At 46.8% G+C, this 19,430-nt stretch overlaps 1 protein-coding gene across 2 annotated transcripts in view; it reads right to left on the reverse strand.

Annotated features, from left to right (window-relative positions):
• LOC138754166 (G protein-coupled receptor kinase 5-like) overlaps positions 1-19,430 on the reverse strand; it is a 167,136-nt gene that overhangs the window by 72,569 nt on the left and 75,137 nt on the right. The gene's annotated exons all lie outside the window — the stretch shown is intronic.

Genomic DNA, 19,430 nt, shown 5'->3' on the forward strand with positions numbered 1-19,430 from the left:
ATCATTGTCTGAAGAAGGCGCACAAAATCATTGAGGACCCCTTCCATCCCACACACAGAATCTTTCAGCTGCTCTCATCGGGAGGATCAGAGCCAGCACATCCAGGCTGAAGAGCCCCTTCTTCCTATGGGCAGTGAGGATGCTGAATGACCAAAGGAACTGCTCACACTAACCATCTGAGACTCTTATATTCATGAAACAATATTTATTTATTTACTTGTATTGATGAATTCTTGTCCTGCGTATGTATTGCTTATCTGTGTGCAAGTTATGGCTGGTTGTGTGTCTGCGTGTTTTGTTCTGAGGACTGGAGACAATTGTTTTGTAGGGTTGTACTTGTGCAATCAGATGACAATAAACTGGACTTGATCCTGCGGGAAGAAGCAATTTTCGAGCCTGGGAGAAGATCTGCTTTCCAAGGAGCACAGAGGGTGTATTGTACCTCTGAGTGAACTAACACTGTTCCCATTCACCTGTCAATGTGTGAGCTTGTAAACCAATTAACCATATTCTCCCCCCCCCCACCCCCCAGAATCCCTCTATGCTCGTACCCCTGCTGCTCCCTGTAACTCCTTCAACCATATGCCCTCTGAGATTGAGTAATACAGTGGTGATGCTGGGGCCCAGTGACCCAATGCTCCAGCAACCTAGGTTCAATCCTGTTCTCTAATGCTGCCTATGTGGAGTTTGTACATTCGCCTTGGCCCTGTGTGGGTTACTGCCACTGGTGCCCTGTGGTTTGTAAGGGATTGCTTAAAGTGGGATGCTGGTGGAAAGAAAAAGTTTGAAAACCACTGTTTTAATCGTACATAATTGACTCATTATGTGCACGGTTTTGTAACCCCAAAGGAAATGGGCCAATGACAATTTTTCTCAAGTAAAATACTTCAGTAACAATGGGTCTAGAGCAGTGGTTTTTAACCCTTTCCCCCCATTCACATCCTTAAGTAATCCCCTACTAATCTCAGAAAAAGGTTGAGAACCACTGTTAGATGATCTGTGGAAGAAATTGGAGGGTCAAAGGGTCTGTTTCTAAACTGAATAACCACACGAGATCATTCTTCTCTTCTCTGCAAACCTCTCCACAAATCCCATAACTCATCATATCACTTTAGATGGGGGCTGCAAGGTGGTGGGTCAGTAAACCAACTCACTTTGCAACAGCATTACACAAAAGTGCTGGAGAAAAGGGATTACTTAAGGAGGTATGTGAGTAGGAAAAAAAAGTTGTGAACCGTTGGGTTAGTACAAGAAAATGAAGGTGTGGTAGAAGACCAGCCCTGACCTTGCTAACAACAAAGATCGCTCAAGAGGGCAAATGACCTCCCCTTGGTCGTTTCTTATGTTTGAACAGCAAGACACCAGAGGTCGTATTACACTTCTTTCAGATGCACTTTGTTCTGCAAATTATTATCACACTTTTACAACATTGATGCAGGCCATTCAGCCAATTACAAAAAAGCCAGCCCCAGAACAATCCTCTCTCCCTGTAACCCATTCTCTCTCACATCCACATTAATTGGCCTAGCAATTCTCCTATTGCCTGCCCACACTCAGGGCAGTTTGCAAAACTTTCCGCACGTCTTTGGGACGTGGAAGAAGCCAGAACGTGCTGCAGTAGGCAGAACATGCAAACTCTACAATGAGAGCACCAGAGGTCAGATTTTAACCTAGGTCACTGAAGCCATGAGACAGAAGTCCTACTTTCAGCACCATTTAGCACCAATGGAATCGTATTCAGTTGGTGTCAGAAAGTGCAGGGAAGTTCGGTGGCTGTTGCTACACTACCACTCAGCCTCATGGGGTTGGATGCTGGAAGTTTCACATTGCAACATGTAGATTTTCTCTTACTAATACCAAGAGTGGGAGAATACACACATTCAGGAAGACCGTGAGGGGCAGACATTCCTTTGAGGCAGGCTTAAAAATTCTCGAAAATGATTCAGCTGGATGGGAAGAAATGGTTGAGAAATGGAACAGATGTGTGACTGTGCGCACATGCCCAGTGAAATTCACTCGCAGTGAGACAACTTATCACCTGTGGGAAAAATACAATTTCCATTCTCTCGCTGCCAAGTGCCAGTGGGAATTAATTCTTGGAGAGTACCTAAAGAAATAGTTCCCATATTCAAAAAAAACCACACTGACCTTTGCAAATTCAAAGATGGTTAAATTCAGAGCATCTCAACACGTACTGTAACTCGGGCTAGTTCAAAGAATACAATACTCACATTCATTTACAATCTTCAATGGATTGAGCAGAGTGTCACCATAAAATGTCATATTGTGGGTGGAAACACAAAATAGACATCTTTTTACCTCCTGTGGACGTTGCGCCAACTGCTGAGTTCCTCCAGCATTTTTATGCTTTTACTACATTCTGGGGTGTTGGTTAAGGTATGGGAACACAGGTCCAATTTGTCCCATTTAATCTAAAAATTAACCCAGAAAAAGTGCTGGTGAGCTTGTTCCCTCCTTCAACAAGATACAAACTTCACTTCCTTGCGAAGAGCCTTCCTTTGTGCATCTCATCCAAATGGCAACATCTGTGGCCCTGAGGAACTCCACTGAGACTGCAGCAAAACCTTCATTCCAACTTAATTTTATGCTGTAGGTTTTAAACCCTCTGACCTGAGAGTGAGTGAGAGTTAAAATTCCAGAGGAACACAGGAGCAGAAGTCAGATCTGCTCTCTTGTTGCTTTGAAAACATGGAGCTGATTCTGGTGGATTAGATCCATTTTCCACTGGATATCCTTCTCAGGATGAGAAGGCGGGGTTTGGCAGCAAGATGAGAGTTGGTTTTAGGCAAATAAAACACATTAGCGCACATCCTCACTGCAAGCTGGAGATATTATGTTAATACAAAGATGACCAACAGAGAATATTGATGCTGGAAGACACAATGTGCAGGAAGAACTCCGTGGCGTTAGGCGGTATCTGTGGAAGGTAATAGAATATCATGGCTTCGGATTGGAGGAGGCGTGTGTTTGCGTAAGAGCTCACGTGGCCCTCCATCCTACTGTGTATGGACCAAGCTTCTTGCCCAACTACACTTATCCCACTTGCCTCAAGGAGGTCTGTATCCTGTGGCTTGTAGATACGACTTGCCTCATTACATTTGTGGCATCAAGACCTTGTGTAGGAATTTGTATTTGACTGCGTTTTGAGGCTGCCCAATATTTATCTGAGCAGAAAAGTGATTGGCTGCTGCATTTCCTATGTTGCGTCAGTGACTTCGCAAAAGATGACTTCATTGGGGCAAGGGACTATAGGAAAGAATACATTTCATTCTCATTTTAACATTAAAAGAATGTTCATTGGAGAAATGATTGAAATTGTTCTTGTGAAATCCTTCCTCTCTCATCTGCTGCATGTCTAAATTAGAAAGTTTAAATAACATTTATTCACAAAGGAAACCAATCCAACATCCTAGTGTATGTATGTGGCCTCCATTGGTCATGGTTGACCATGGGTACTGCGCTTCTGGTAATCACTGGTCAGTGTTGACTGTGGCTTTTGAGGCTGATCCTGGAACAGCAGGCTCTGCTGTGGTTGCTGCATGCGAAGGGCACCATTGAATTGTTGTCCGCTGTGCACTCCATTCCTCAAACTGACTCAAGATCGCTCTCTCCCCTTGTCCCAGGTGTTGACTTCGCCATTTGTTGCGGTCATCTGCTGCATCCTCCCAGCACTCTTGCGTCTTGCTAGCTCTCCATTGAGGATGTCCTTTGGCAGTCTACCATCCTTCACACGACGGATGAGGCCCTGCCAGCGCAGTCTGCATGGTCTTAGAAGCGTGAACTTTGTGGGAAGACCAGCATGGGAGAGGTCCTCAGAATGCCGAGAATGTGGTGAAGGCTGCGCAGGTGAAAACTAGCGAGTCTCCTGCTTGGAGTAGGTGGTCCAAGTCTCGCTATCATTCAGGAGGGGCCTGATCACGCATGAATTGTGCACACTAGTCTTAGTCTTTGTAGCGAGTTTCTGATTCTCCCAGACCCATGACGAGAGTCGAGCAAGGATCAATGTACTGCAACTTGGTCTGAAAGTAAGAGTTAGTTACACACAGGCTGTGTTTGGAGCAAAACTCCAAGAAACTTATCCATTGTCATTTATTTTTCCAATTCCAAAGTGGTCATGACAAGATGGCCAGGAGTTGTTATCGACTCTCACTCTGGCGTTGAAGTCACCAAGGAGAATGAGGTGTTCATTATAGTGAATATGCTTGACAACAGTTCTAATTTGTAATAGAACGTATATTTTACCACAGCGATGTAGGAGCATACACACTGACGAGCGATACTGGCCCAAGACTGGTGTATAGACGGAGAGTCATAAGTTGTTCTGATACATTTTCTGGTGGCTCAACCATTTCCAACAAGGAGATCCTAATGGCAAAACCCACTCCATGGTCATGGGGCTCATCTTGGTTCTTTCCCTGCCAGAAAAATGTGTAGTTCCTTTCCTTCAGTGTACTTGAATCCGCCAAATGTGATTCTTGTATGGTAGCTCTATCTACATTGAGCCTCAGTTGCTCATTGTTCATGACTGCTGTTTTCCAACCATCCTCGATATCCTTGAGGTTTTGGTCTGGTCCAGTCATGATTGTGTGGATGTTCCAACTTCCCCGCTTGTGGAGTGTTCTCTGATTGGATTTGTGTTCTTTCTTGTCTGGTGGAGTAGTTACAGACAGTCCTTCGGGAAATGATCCATTAGCCCCATGCACCCAATGAGAAAGACTGTCTGTAGCAGGACAGTTCGAGGCAGGTGGTAGCTGTCCAGTGAAATGCAATGGTCTCTACCACTGTCGAAAGCAACCCCTGGTACCATGCCCTACGCCAACCAAGCATCATGACTTGTAACTGGTAACTACTGCTGCCTGTGTTTACCTGACAGTAAAACGAAGCTGAAGTGGCCTCTCCAAGGCATAAGCCAGAGCAGAATTGATATGGAGTTCTGTCTGTTGCCCATCCAGTGGGTGGGAACCCCCCACCAACCTCCCCCACCTCCATTCTTGTGACAGTTCAAAGGAACGGTGAAAGCAGATACAGTTTGGTGCCAGAAGTATCGCAGGAGTTGCTGAGCTGGTGCTGAGTAGAGCAGTCAGCCGCCTTCGGGATTCCGAATCTGGATTTTTCCTTGGAGTTTACTACTAAAGCCTTTCCCGTGAGCAGGTATAGCCACAAGGGAGCAAAGGGTTGAAATTAGAGTTTTCCCTCCTGATTTCAAGGCCCCAGTGGTCCACCTTTGCCCCTCCTCCTGTCAGTGAGAACAGCTCCCCCCGGGTACAAGAACTATGCCACACATGAAGGTCAGGAGTTGGTAGTCAGAGGCTGTTTGAGTCTCATGCCACAAAGCATTTGCGTAGCAGTGGGAGCTTGTCCCCACCACGATCCTTCGGCTGTGACAACCTTCAGGTTGTAGCAGTTCAATGCTTGGCCACCTCACCCTTCTCAATGCCCGCCGGCCAACGTTTGTTAGTGCTATATGTTCTATACATTTCTACTATCATTTGATCTATACATTCATGTATATACAGCACATGAGTCCTGCACCTTACTTTGTACTCAGCACCATTGCCACTCAAGTGGCATGATTAGCTTAATGCCGTTACTATGCCAGGGACTCAGGTTCAAATCTGCTGCTGTCTGCGAGGAGTTTGAATGTTCTCCCTGTGACCTGTGTGCGCTTCCTCCAAGTGCTCCGAGTCCGGTTAGTGAGTTAATTGGGTGGCACGGTTTTCGTGCTGCAGAAGGGGCTTTGACCGTGATGTATTGTTTAAAAAAAGAGTGGTTCCTTGAGGTGTTCCAACCTTCCATTGTTTGAGTGGCTTCCCATCAACCTAAGCCCCTCAAGTTCCAACAGTGGAAAGAACTTTCCCCAAAATGCCTTTGCATTGGCTACAGTGCATGCATCGCTCAACACTCCTCCTGCAGCCTGGATTGTGGCTGTCAGCAGCATTCCCTGACACCCTGCTTCACTCAAAGACCAACAAATTTCAGGCAGACCAAAGAGTGTCTTTTACTGAGTTGATGATCTTCCAGCAGCTCGAATGTTTGTCTTACCAGTGTCCCAGGGAACCTCAGACTCCCCTAATCACACAGCTGTGCAGGATGAACCCACAGTATCCAAGTTATTACGCTCAATCAAGTTCACAACTCAGCTGTGAAATTTCACCTCAGTTGTGTTCACCAAGATTTCAGAAAACAACAAACTTAGCTTGTCACAGACAAAAAGACAACTTTTCAATGTGCGCCATCAGGGGTGAAAAATTCCTTGAATCTGAGTAATTAGTTCACTCAGTGTAGAGCGCGTCGAAAGAACCAAAGACGTTGATCCAAACCAAGGCTTTCATTAACTAAAAGACTGGAGAATATCACAAGTAGGTCGACCAGTCCAGAATGACCTGGTCTGGCTAGGAGCAATCCTTTAAGTAGGTGTGGCTACACTCTCAGCCAATCACAGTCATCCTACACTACCATCTGTACATATGTACATATACACATTGGTATAGAATCTGTACTATCACATTCACCCCTTCTTTGAGAACCGACCCCAGGGTGTATGGAGGTTAGGGGCTGTACCGGTCAGGGGATCTGACCATCCGGCGTGACCACCGTGGCGCTGGGATTGGGGTCGCTGGAGTCATGTCGCCGGCAGGCCTGTAGGGTGTGGCTACTGGTGGGGTGTTGCTGGTCCCTCTGTTCAAGCACATGACCTGGGGGAGAAGGAATAGGAGGAGGTTGGGTTAAAGGCACTGCTGCGTTTGATCCGGCTTGGGTTAGGATCCTTACCGAGACTGTGTCCTCCCATCCGTCTGGGTACTCAACGTAGGCAAAATGCGGGTTCACATGGAGCAGAGTCACTCGGTCAACCAAGGGGTCGTTCTTAGAGTACCGGATGTGGCGTCATAAAAGGACCAGACCGGGAACCGTGAGCCATGCCGATATGGTTGTACCCAACTCGGATTTCCTCGGGAAAGAGAACATCCTTTCATGGGTGGGTGGCATTAGTTGCAGTGCATAGGAGGGAGTGGATGGAGAGTAGGGCACTAGTGAGCACATTCTGCCAGCGAGAGGTGGGGAGACCTTTGGACTGGAGGGCAAGCGTAACCGCTTTCCAGACGGTGGCATTCTCTCTTTCGACTTGCCCATTACCACATGGGTTATAGCTGGTGGTCCTGCTTGAAGCAATACCACTCTCCAGAAGGTACTGCCGCAGCTCCGCGCTCATAAACGAGGACCCTGTCACTGTGGATATAACTGGGGTACCCGAGGATGGCGACAGCTCCGTGCTCATAAACGAGGACCCCGTCACTGTGGATATAACTGGGGTACCTGAGGATGGCGAAGATGCTGTGCAGGGCCTCCATAACTGAGGCAGTCATGTCCGAGCAGGGCACAGCGAACGGGAAGCGGGAGTACTCGTCAATGGCCATAAGGATGTAGGTGTTAAGGTTGGTCGACAGTACGAGCTCCTTGAAGTCTACGCTGAGACGCTCAAAGGGGCGGATGGCTTTGATGATGTGGGTGTTCTCCGAACGGAAGAAGTGGGCAGGCCCGGGTCATGGAGTGAATCTCCTCGACCGTGTAGGGCAGGTTGCAAGATTTGACAAAGTGCGCGAACTGAGTGACCCCAAGATGACAGAGCACCTCGTGGAGTTTCTGTAGCCTGTCCAGTTGCATGTTGGCACAAGTCCCCCTGGAGAGCGCATCTGGCGGGTCGTTGAGTTTACCAGGCTGATACAGTATGTCATAATTAAAGGTGGAGAGCTCGATTCTCCAGCTGGCGATTTTGTCAATCTTGATCTTACCTCGCTGGGAATTGCTAAACATGAAGGAGACCGCACGTTGGTCAGTCAGCAGCGTAAAGCACCTGCCAGTGAGGTTGTGTTTCCAATGACGACTGCCTCGACTATGGCACCGGCCTCCTTCTCAACAGAGGAGTGTCGGCTCTCAGGACCCTGGAGGGTTCTGGAGAAGAAGGTTACCGGCCGGCCGGCCTGGTTCAAAGTGGCAGCCAGTGCAAGGTCAGATGCATCACTTTCAATTTGGAATGGAATGGACTCGTCGATGGCATGCAGCATTGCAGCAGCGATGTCCGATTTGATGCGGTCGAAGGCCACTTTGGCTTCGGTTGACAGGGAAGGAGGTGGTCTTGATGAGTGGCTGTGTCTTGTCGGCATAGTGTGGAACCTATTGGGCATAGTAGGAGAAAAAGCCCAGGTAGCATTTGAGTGCCTTCTGGGAGTTGGGGGGGGGGGGGGAGTCCATGAGGGGACACATGCGGTCAGGGTCCGGCATGACCACCCCGTTCTCCACCACACAGCCCAGAATTGTGAGCCGAGTGGTCCGGAAGACACACTTGTCGAAATTGTAGGTCAAGTTCAGCCGAATTGCAGTCTGAAAAAATTTCTCAAGGTTGGCATCATGATCCTTCGTGTCATGGCCGCAGATGGTGACATTGTCCAGATACGGGAAAGTAGCAGTCAGGCTGGTCACCATCCGGTCCATTTCCCGCTGGAAGACCGTGACGCCATTTGTGACCCCAAAGGGTACCCTGAAGAATTGATACAACTGCCCATTCGCCTCGAAGGCCGTGAAAGGTCGGTCTTCTCGGCGGATTGGAAGCTGATGATAGGCCGAACGTAAGTCAATGGTGGAAAATACATGGTATTGGGTGATCTGATTCACCACATCTGTGATCCATGGAAGGGGGTACGTATCCAGGAGCGTAAAGCGGTTGATAGTCTGGCTGTAGTCAACCACCATCCGTGGCTTCTCCCCGTTTGTAACAACTACCTGGGCCCTCCATGGACTCGAGCTATGTTCGATAATGCCCTCATCCAGCAGTCTGCGCCCCTCAGTTGTGATAAATTTCCTGTGTTCAGAACATATTGCCGGCTTTTGGTGGCCACAGGCTTCCAGCCGGGGTGAGATTTGCGAAAAGTGCTGGCGGAGCAACTCGGAGGGTGGAGAGACGACAGGTGAGGCCCCGGGGGCGGGTGGCTCGGGCTGCTGCTGGCAGGAGGTTCCCGGGATGGAGTGGTTACAGACAGAGAGCATAGCGTGAAGCCCCCCAAAGTGCACGGAAATGGTTTGAAACTGGCACTGAAAATCCAGTCCCAGCAGAGCAAGGGCGCACAATAGGGGAAGGACTAATAGTTTGAAGTCTGTGAACGTGATGCCCTGGACTTTCAGGGTCGCCATTCAGTACCCCTTTACCCCAGTCAAGAGCGATCTGGTCGCCAATTAAATTCTCTGTGTAGTGGGGAGAGTAGCTAGTCCGCAACGGTGGGCCAGGTCCGGGCAGATAAAACTGTCAGTTGACCCAGAGTCAAATAAGCAATTGGTATAGTGTCCATGCACTTTAATCGGTCCCATTGCTTTTGTGAGGGGCTGGGGGAAGTCCTGGTCAAGGGTTATTGATGCAGAGACTTGTAATGCAGACAGTGGAGATCTGCGTGATGAAGTCACGCAACGTTTGCATGATGACGTTACGCAAACAGTGGGGCCTGAGAAAAGTGTCGGGGAAATGGTGTCGCTGCCTGAAGCCAAAGGTAAGTGTTGGGGGTTGCTGCTTGTTGTTGGTGGTGGGTCCCCGGACGGCGGCAGCGGGTCCCCAGTCGGTGGCGGTGGGTCCCCGGTCGGCGGCGGCGGGTCCCCGGATGGCGGCGGCGAGTCCCTGGTCAGCAGCGGCTGCGGGCGTTGAGGTTGGTGCTGGGGCCTGGTCGGATGTTAGGGTGAACGTCATTGCGGCAAGGGTGGGTTGTACCTTGTACACTTGGCGTCTGCCCTGTGCGGTGGAGTCCTCACTCTCATTGGACAAGAACTCTAAGGAAGAAGTGTTTGAAATGGAGAGTGGCAATTGGGCTTCACACAAGGCACTGTGTTTGACGGTGGCCATTTTGGAGTGACAGACTGCAGTAAAGTAGCCGTTTTTAAGGCACTTCTGGCACCTGGCTTTTCTCGCCGGGCACTGGGACCTGCTGTGCTTGTTCCTCCCGCAGAAATAACACTTTGGGGTTGCATCGGGCAGTGTAGCAGCAGTGTAGCACTCACATCAGAGTGTGGGGTCCAGCCCCGAGAGTACACGTCCATACTTAAGACCGCAGCCTCCATTGTCTCTGCAATCCAGAACATGTCCTCTAGGTTTTCTCCCCGGTGCTCTAGCAGGCGCTGCCTCACCTCATTCAATCGAACCCCGGCCACGTAGGCATCCCGAATGCGATCGTCTGTGGTCTCCGCAGCAGTTCTGTCTGTGCAGGCACAGTCCCTGCTCATTGCCCTTAGTGTCTGAATATAAGCTTTACAGGACTCACCGGGCTGTTGCCTCCTTGTAGTAAGTTTGTACCGAGCACAGACTCTGTTCACTGGTCACTCCTAGGGCCCTTTCAACACCTTCATGGCTGCAGCGTAAATGGTCGCATCCTGGTCACTCTGGTAGACTCTCGGGGACACCACAGTCATCAATATTAGTAGTCGATGGCTGTCCTCTATCACGGCAGGATCAGAGAGCTGTAAGTATGTTTCGAAGCACCTCACCCAGTGCTTAAAGTCATTCGAGGCTGTAGCTGACTGTGGGTCGATGTCGAGGCGTTGCAGCCGTAGCATACGTTCCATCCCTTCAAAATTTATTTTTAGTTAATAAAAATGTAATGCGCGTCAAAAGAACCAAAGACTTGTTGATCCAAACCAAGGCTTTTATTAACTAAAAGACTAGAGCATATCACAAGTAGGTCGAGAATGACCTGGTCTGGCTAGGAGTAATCCTTTAAGACCTGCCAGTAGGTGTGGCTACACTCTCAGCCAATCACAGTCATCCTACACTACCATCTGTACATATGTACATATACACATTGGTGATAGAATCTGTACTATCACACTCAGTATCTGAGAAAAGCAATCAGCAGATTAAAATGTGTTGAGGTAGGATTAAATGATGATTGGAGTGAATTTGCTTGACTTCCTGTTTGTCATGTTACTACAGCAAAGCACTCTAGGAAAAAGAATTTCCCTTTCAATCAGGGTCTAAATCTACTCCAGAACCCATTTTACATCTCACGTCTTGTAAATGGAGATAACCAGCCTGCTCAATTCAATCTCCGCTTTCTCTACAAGCAATACACAGTTTGTGTTTCTCAGAAAACTACTCCCACACCATCTTCTGATCCGGCACCCTCTACCACAGTGATGAAGGAGGACTGCCACTGGAGAAAAGCAGCCTAGACTTGACAGCACAGTACAGGCCTTTGGCTCACAATGTTGTGCCGACCTACAGTGTGTAGTTAAAAAACTAATACCCCCCCCCACCCCCCCACCTCATAACCCTCTTTTTTTCTTCCATCCATTTGCCTGCCTAAGAGTCTCTTAAATGTCCCTAACGATCCAGCCGCCACCATCACCCTTGGCAAGGCATTCCAGGCACCCATAATGCTGTCTTCCCTAACCTTTCCTCCCTTCACTTTGTATATACGTTCTCAGGTGTTTGCTACTCCCACCCTGGGAAAAAGGGTGCTGGCTGTCCACCTTATCTATGCCTCAATCTTGTGGACCTCTATTAAGTCACCTCTCATCTTCACTCCAAATAGAAAAGCCATAGCTCTGCATTTCAAAGGAATAACACCTAATATTCCGCCTGGACACCCTCCAACTAGATGGCACTAACTTCAACCTCTCCAGTTTCCTTTACACCTGTCCCTGAGCCGCTCTTTTTCCCTAACCCTCAGTCTCCTTTCCTCCAGCTCTCCATCCCCTTCCCTCTCCAAAAGCTCTCAGCTTTTTTTCTCCTCTACCCTCCCACCTGTATCTTCCTATGACCTCTTACCTGTTGCCTTGAATTCCTCCCAGCATGACCTGCTCTGTTTCTCATGCACTTTTGTGTAATGCGCTATAACCCCAGCTTCTGCAGACTTTCCTGTTTAACTGGAAAACAATTAGACTGCTTCATTCAAGGCCTGCAGCATATTGGGCAATAACATTATATTTGTGTTTATTGTCATGTATACCGAGGTAGAGTGAGAAAGACTTGATAAAGGGTTGTGGTCCGAAAAGTTGACTATTCATTCTTCCCCCACTGTTTTTTGCTCCAGGTTCCAGAATCTACAGGCACTTGTGTGTCCCGGGTGAGAAAGCTTGCTTCATATTCAATCCAACTAGTCAATCCATGCATCGTACAGCAATAAGACCACAGCAGAGTGTGCAGAATTAGAGAGAGGGAATGCCACTTGTAGCTAGACACAGTTCAAAGCTCAGTGTTTGCGTGCTAACCAGGTACTGCAAACAAGTTGCCACACTTTGGGCATTTTGGATTTAAGAATTCTCCAAAAACCAGACAGCAAGAATAAAGTAAAAAGAATAATCAGGTCAATGGTCAAATCATGTTTCAATTATTTTAACATCACAGGCAAATCACATTCCTACACAGAGGCCCAGCCATTCCAGGAGTTGGCTGGTCAACACAGTCACTCGACGCAGTCAGTCATCACCCCAGTAAGAACGGCCTCCACGGCTATCCTGAGTCTGCTACTACCCTATGAGTCAGTGCACTCTCCCGAGCCATGATAACTCTCTTTGGGGCACAAAGGGATGCCTTGTTATTGACAGTAATAGTTGTGGGCTTAATTTCATGAACTGTCCTCAACAATTTTATCCATGGGTTCTGAGTGAAGAAGGTTCCCCTTATCTTGGTCTTAAATGGCCTACCATTATCTTCAGACTGTGATCTCTTGTTCTGGATTTCCTGTCTGGTCAGAGTTTGTGAGCTCTCCCCATGTCTGCATGAGTTTCTTCTGATTGCCTCCCACCCTTCAAAAATTGCAGGGGGCTGTAGGTCAATTGGGTGGCATCATCGTGGGCCGGAAGGGCCTGTTACCATGCAGTACATTAAAAAACAATCCCATCGCATTCTCCTAAATTCCAATGAGAATAACCCTGATCTACCAATCTTTCTTTGTGTGTCAGTCCTGCCATCCCAAGAAACATTCTGGTTAGAAACAAAGGAACTTCCAGTCAATGTGTGCGCCTGATTCAACATGGTTAAAATAAACTATCTGATCATTATTTCATTGATTTTAGTGAAAACACACAGTGCTGGAGAAGTTCAGCTGGTCGAACAGTGTCCTTTACATGACAAAGGTAAAGGTACAGAACCGACGTTTCGGGCTTGAGCCCTTCATCAAAGTATTTCACTGATCTTTGTGGGAGTTTGCAGTGGGAAAATTGGGTTCCTGTACAATAGCAATGACTCTAACAATACTTTGGATGATAACAAATAACTATTTTCTTCTTGAGGTCTTAAGTTCATAGTTCCCATAAAATTCCTCTTCCTGTTGTCCAGTGAAACTTTGCATTAATTTTTTAAAGGCCAAGATCTGCTTGATGGCATTGGGATAAGCTAAAGGAGAATGCAAGCCAAGACTGAACTAAGAGCAATTCCTTGATTGTTACTGTGCAAAGATATTGAGCGATTGCCAGAAGCACTGCGTCTCGAGAGGTCAGCGCGTGACGATATTCACAATGAAGCCCTTGGTCCCAGAGCAAAAGAATGAAAATAAAGCGATAACCTGCCGTGAACCACCAGGGAGTTCAAATCAGCATGTGTTTAAAATATTAAGAGAATCGTGAAGTTACTGGGCAGTTCATTCGCCTGGAATGATTCCTGACTGGATGTCAATATCCCCCTGCCTTTCTCATCTTGGTCTCTGTGATAGACTGGAGATTCTCCAAAACAACAGCTCCATCGCATCACTGATACCATGGGAGTGGCCTCGAGAAATAACAGCCGGCCAAAAATAGCATCTCCTGCTGAGCTGAGAAGTTCAAAGTGTTTTTTTTTAAATAACCAGTTCTGCCTCTTGCTTGGTTCAGTTTGTAAAACTACTAGCCAGCTATGTTGTCCAGACCACAGAACCAAGATAAACACAAAGAGCACAAACTACCCCCATTAAAACATCAAAATGGTCTTTAAAGGGATCCAGACTCTGCTTCTCCTGAGCAGTTCACACCCATTACAAAATACTCTTTACAATTCCCTGTCCAAATTTGTCTTTAATTATCCTGCTTCCACGATTCAGTTTCCAGATGTATGTTTTCTATATCATCATCCACGCCACAATTCAGGAATTACACAGACCAATGAATCTACAAGGTGACAATCCACTGGGATTGTGGAGTGGTGGGTAAATGAGCCAATTAGCAACCATTTGTCAAGTTAATCCCCACCACAACATCTGTGCAGGAAAATTCTTCATTACATAAAAGTTATTCAAAAAGGACATCGCTCTATTAGCATTAATTATGGCGCAATTCAATTGCTGGAAAAAGTCCACCTCTTTATATTCTCCCCTCTTCTAATCAAGTGGAAGGGCCTGACCCACAATGTTGACCGTCCATTTCCTTCCACGGATGCTGCCTGAACTGCTGAGTTTCTCTTGCAGTTGTTTTATGCTAATCCTTACTAAGCTTGGTTGAAATGTGACTCCAGATGCAAGAGGGTCCTTGACTTTTAACTATTTCCTGAGTGCAAGGACAACTGAAAATGACACTTTTAAAGGATGGATCGAATTGAAGGGAATGTTGACAAGTTATGAAACTTGTGTTGAGGTGGAAGATCTGTTGTGAACTTGTCAAATTGTAGGGACACTCCCACCTTTACTTCTCGTGTATTTTGTCAGTTCTCTTGCAGAGACAAAACTCCCCATTAATCAATTTTACTTGGACCTGTCATTTTCATGGTGGGATCTTGCTGTCTATTAACTGTGCTTCTCACAATGGTGACAACATTTTGGAAACATCCCAAAGGGTGCAAGGTCCTTTGGGACAGCTTATGGAAAGCAAACTTGTTGGATGTATCACAGAATGGGGGTGGGAAGCTGCTCTGGTCTAGAATGGAAGATGGTGGACACAGCTCAGAACATCATAAAAATTTATTTTCCCACCCTCTCACCTGACTCCATCTTCATCTTCCGCTGTCGAGGGAGGCAGCCAACATACTGAAGAACCCGGTCAACATTCTCAAGATTCCTTTATTGCCATGTAATAAAGCGCCTCTTACAGTCAGAAAGAGAAGCTAAAGAGCGATCCCCCCAGAGTCCCCGTGGATTTGCCTCCAGTTCTCCCGCAGCCTATGCAAACACACAGATTCCAGTCCAAACCATCAGCACCCCGATCTCCAGATCTCAACCTTCAACACAATCAGTGCCCTCTCTTCCTCCTCCCATTGTCTTGTGCAAAATTGTGCATCAACAGGGTTAAAAACCATTTCTTCCCCAAAGCCATCAGGCTCCTGAATGGACTCCACAACAGTGCTTTCATGCTGCTATTATTTTGTACCAACTGATCTTTTGTTTCATTGCAATTGTACACACTGGAAATGTGTCCTTGTTAGACTTGGCCTGTTCGAATGCTTGGGAAAGAACCCTCCCACTCTGCCAGATCTGTGACAAATAAACTCAAGTTAAACATCATTGCTGATGTTCCTGTTTTCCCAGGAAGCCGACAGTTAAGAATATTAGAACTAAAAGTGGGAGGAGCTCATTCAAACCCTTCGACCTGATCAACCTTTCAGCATCTCTCTACCCTACCTCAACACCCCCCCCCCCACCATTATTTCCCTCTTGTCTGAAAATTGATCAACCTGTGGTTTGATACAGTCAATGAATGAAGTGGAGAATTCCAAAGATTCAACACCCTCTGAGCCACAGAATCTTTCCTCATCTCAACCTCCACCAGATTCTGAGACTGTGACCCATGGATCTGTGCTCATTGTCCAGAGGAAACTACCTCCCTATTGCCACCATGGTAACTGTGGTCAGACCCACAGGGCTGTGCCCAAGATGGCAGCTCTTCTGCTCGGCAGCAGCCACAAGGGCTTGCAGAGTCCAAGGGAAGCAGCGGACCAGTGCACGGCACCAGAGAACAGGGAGACCATCCTGCCCCCCCCCCACCACCTTTGAGAGGGAGAAACAGAGAAGATGACCCCCACAGAGCAATGACTATGATAGTGAGCTAGTAAGGGGCTCAGAAACTGAGGGACCCACATGGGTTGAGTACGCCTGGCTCATGAGAACCAGGTATGGGAGCCGGGATTCAAGAGGGTGGGAGGGCAGGAAGGCCTCTTAATCATGTCAGAGGTTTGGATCTCATTGCCAATGAATTGAACAAGTCCTCAGAGGCTGCAGGAGCACTGGAGGTGAATCCACGGATTCCAGGCTCAAGCCCCCCTCCCCACCCACCCGCAGCTCTCGCGTCACAAGGAGGTTGCAGACTGCACCAGGTGACGCCATCAGAGGGGGGGTGTCACCAAAATTAATCATGTGGTTTCATCTCCATGCGCTATGAGTTCTGAAATGTCGGCGGGAGGGGGAAGTGTGAAGGAGGAGGTCCATGGCAGGTATGGCATATACTTGCCCTCTTCCACACCCTCCCCACTGCTGAGTTCTCGAATAGCAGTTTGTGACTCCCCGCAGTTATCCTAATGGGCCCCCCCCCCCCCAATTAGATCTCTTCTGATGCAGATAATCACAGACACTCAGCAGATACGGATAATGACAGACACTCAGCGGCTCTGAAGGGACTCTCTTTTGCTTCTCTTTCTCTCTTATTGTAAGGGGCGCCGGGCGACCGTTTGTCTGCTTTACAGCAGGAGAAGAAAATTTTGCGTAATATTACATGCTCTGTTCTATCACTGGCAATGAAAGGAATCTTGGATTTAAATCTCCACAGCTTTATATTCTTCCTCTTAGGTTTTTATGGAGGGGCTATCTGACTTGGGAAGTGTACTCACAACATGCAATATTTTACAGCATTGCACGCTCCCATTCAACACTGTGGCTGGAGCTATTTCAACACTGGACTTAATCATGGCAGTGAAATGCGATTCAATAAACTTGTACTCAGCATCAGGACCCAATCCTCAAATAGGTGTTGCATTTTGGAAGGACAAACCAAGGTAGGACATGCACAGTAAATGGTAGGGCACTGAGGAGTGCAGTTGAACAGAGGGATCTGGGAATACAGATACATAATTCCCTGAAAATGGTGTCACAGGTGGATGGGATTGTAAAGAACCTTTGGCACATTGGCCTTCATAAATCAAAGTATTGTGCACAGGAATTGGGATGCTACAGTGAAGTTGTAACAAGACATTGCTGAGGTCAAATTTGGAATATTATGTGTAGTTTTGGTCACAACTACAAGTAGGATTTCAATAAGATTGAAAGAGTGCAGAGAAGATTTACTAGGATGTTGGCAGGTCTTGAGTTACAGGTTAGGACAATTTTCTGGGGTGCAGAAGAATGAAGGGAAATTTGATAGAAGTATACAGAATTATGATGGGTATAGATGGAGTAAATGCAAGCAGGTGAGAAAAACTGGAGGAAAAGGGGTTAAGGGTGATAGGGTAAAAGTTTAAAGGTAACATTAGAGGGAACTTCTTCACACAGAGAGTGGTGGGAGTGCGGAACAAAGTGCCAGCTGAAGTGGTGAATGCAGGCTCAATTTTAACATTTAAGAAAAATTTGGGCAGGTACATGGATGGGAGAGGTATGGAGGGCTATGGACTGGGTACAAGTCAGTGGCACTAGACAGAATAATAGTTTGGCACAGACTAGAAGGGCCTCTTTCTCTGCTGTTGTGTTCTGCAGTTCGACCAGAGTTCTGACATAGTGAAATAATATTGCCCTTCCTCTGTTCCAACTGATCTCTCGCTCTGCACTATTTGGACTGCTATACTTTGTACAGGTTGACTAGCTGGATAGTTCGATGAACAACCCTGCTCACGGTACAAGTGACAATAAATTAGACGCTTGAAACTTGAGATGAAAGGATTTTCAGCTCTATGGGGAAGGGGCAGAGGGAGTAGTCTTACATTGACTCAGTGTTGATTTGAGGGGATCATCTTCCATGCTGTGAACACAGTGGTTTTTTGCTGGGAGTTCCCAGTGCTGTGCAGCAGGAGCATGAACTATAATTGAACTGAAATGGAAGTCTCATCGATCCCAGGGGACCAATGAAGGAGTTTCTTTCCCCAAAAGTAAAGTTTATTTACAATAAAGAAAACCATGCTGTCTATTCACATCCCTTATGTCATATCCATCCATTTCATTATTACATTTGTTCCTTATTTAGCCCCACTGCCGCACCTTGTCGTTCCTCCCCCTTTGTGGCCTGAAGGACTTCCCGTTTCAGCCCATCTATGGTCATAGACTGGAAGGCACTTTGGGACATCTTGAGATTGTTAAAGATCTTTTACAAATATAAACCCCTCTTTGTGAGGGTAAATGTGGACCATGTATTCAGGTTAAAACCTAACAGCTCCTTCAACTCCATTTAGCACAGAGTTGAGGAAAAACCTTTTCACCCAGAGAGTTGTGGATCTGTGGAATGCTCTGCCTTAGAAAGCAGTGGAGGCCAACTCTTTGGATGCTTTCAAGAAAGAATTAGATGGAGCTCTTGAAGATGGTGGAGACAAGGGATATAGGGAGAAGGCAGGAACGGGGTACTGATTGTGGATGATCAGCCATGATCACAGTGAATGGCACTGCTGGCTCAAAGGACTGAATGGCCTGCACTTATTGTCTAAGACAGCAGAAATTGTTCTGCCTACATGGACTGCACGCTCCAACCTGCTTCTTGTCTTCCCTCCTGGATGACAATTTTAAAGTTTCACCATTTTGCGGAGTAGTTGATAAATTTGATATTTTTTTTGTTAAAAAATGTAATTTTAGATTTCCAAGAATATATCAATGTTCAGGAAATTCCAGTTAAAACATTACAGGCAGAATTAAAGACTCCATCTATATTCCACAAAGATGAAGATAAGTACCATTGTGTGAAAATACATTGATTGAGGTCACCAAAGAAATCCCTGACCTAATGCCAAAGTCCTTCAATCAATCACCATTACTGGGTATATTCAGTCTCCTGGGAAAACAATAGCTTTTGAACTTGAAGGACGTTAAGTATAAACTTCAATTACCACTTCATCAACTCCCAATTTTGCCTTACTATCGATCTTTCACAAGCAATGAAAGCACCTCCAAGGTTGTCCAAATTTCACACCCAAAGCAACTGAATTTCATTTCTATAGAACAGCCAATGCCTTCTTTAACCAGCGGACTGTGAAAAGCCCTGATCCATACCTCCCTTGTATCCTCCAACATGACATTCCACCAGCTCCCAACCTCTGCTCTTTACAAACTGAGTTGCTCAAGATGTCACTGTCTCCAATTTAGGGCAGCATGGTTAGTGTAGCAGTTAGCACAATGCTGTTAAAGCGCCAGCAGCTGGGTTTGAATCCAGTGCTGTCTGTAAGGAATTTGTACCTTCTCCCTGAGTCTGCGTGGGTTTTCTTTGAGTGCTCCGGCTTCTTCCCATCCTCTAAAAATTAGGGGGTTGAAGGTTAATTTGGATGTAATTGGGTTTTAATTGGC

The sequence above is a fragment of the Narcine bancroftii genome, chromosome 2 (genome assembly GCF_036971445.1).
Source record: "Narcine bancroftii isolate sNarBan1 chromosome 2, sNarBan1.hap1, whole genome shotgun sequence".
Taxonomy (NCBI): domain Eukaryota; kingdom Metazoa; phylum Chordata; class Chondrichthyes; order Torpediniformes; family Narcinidae; genus Narcine; species Narcine bancroftii.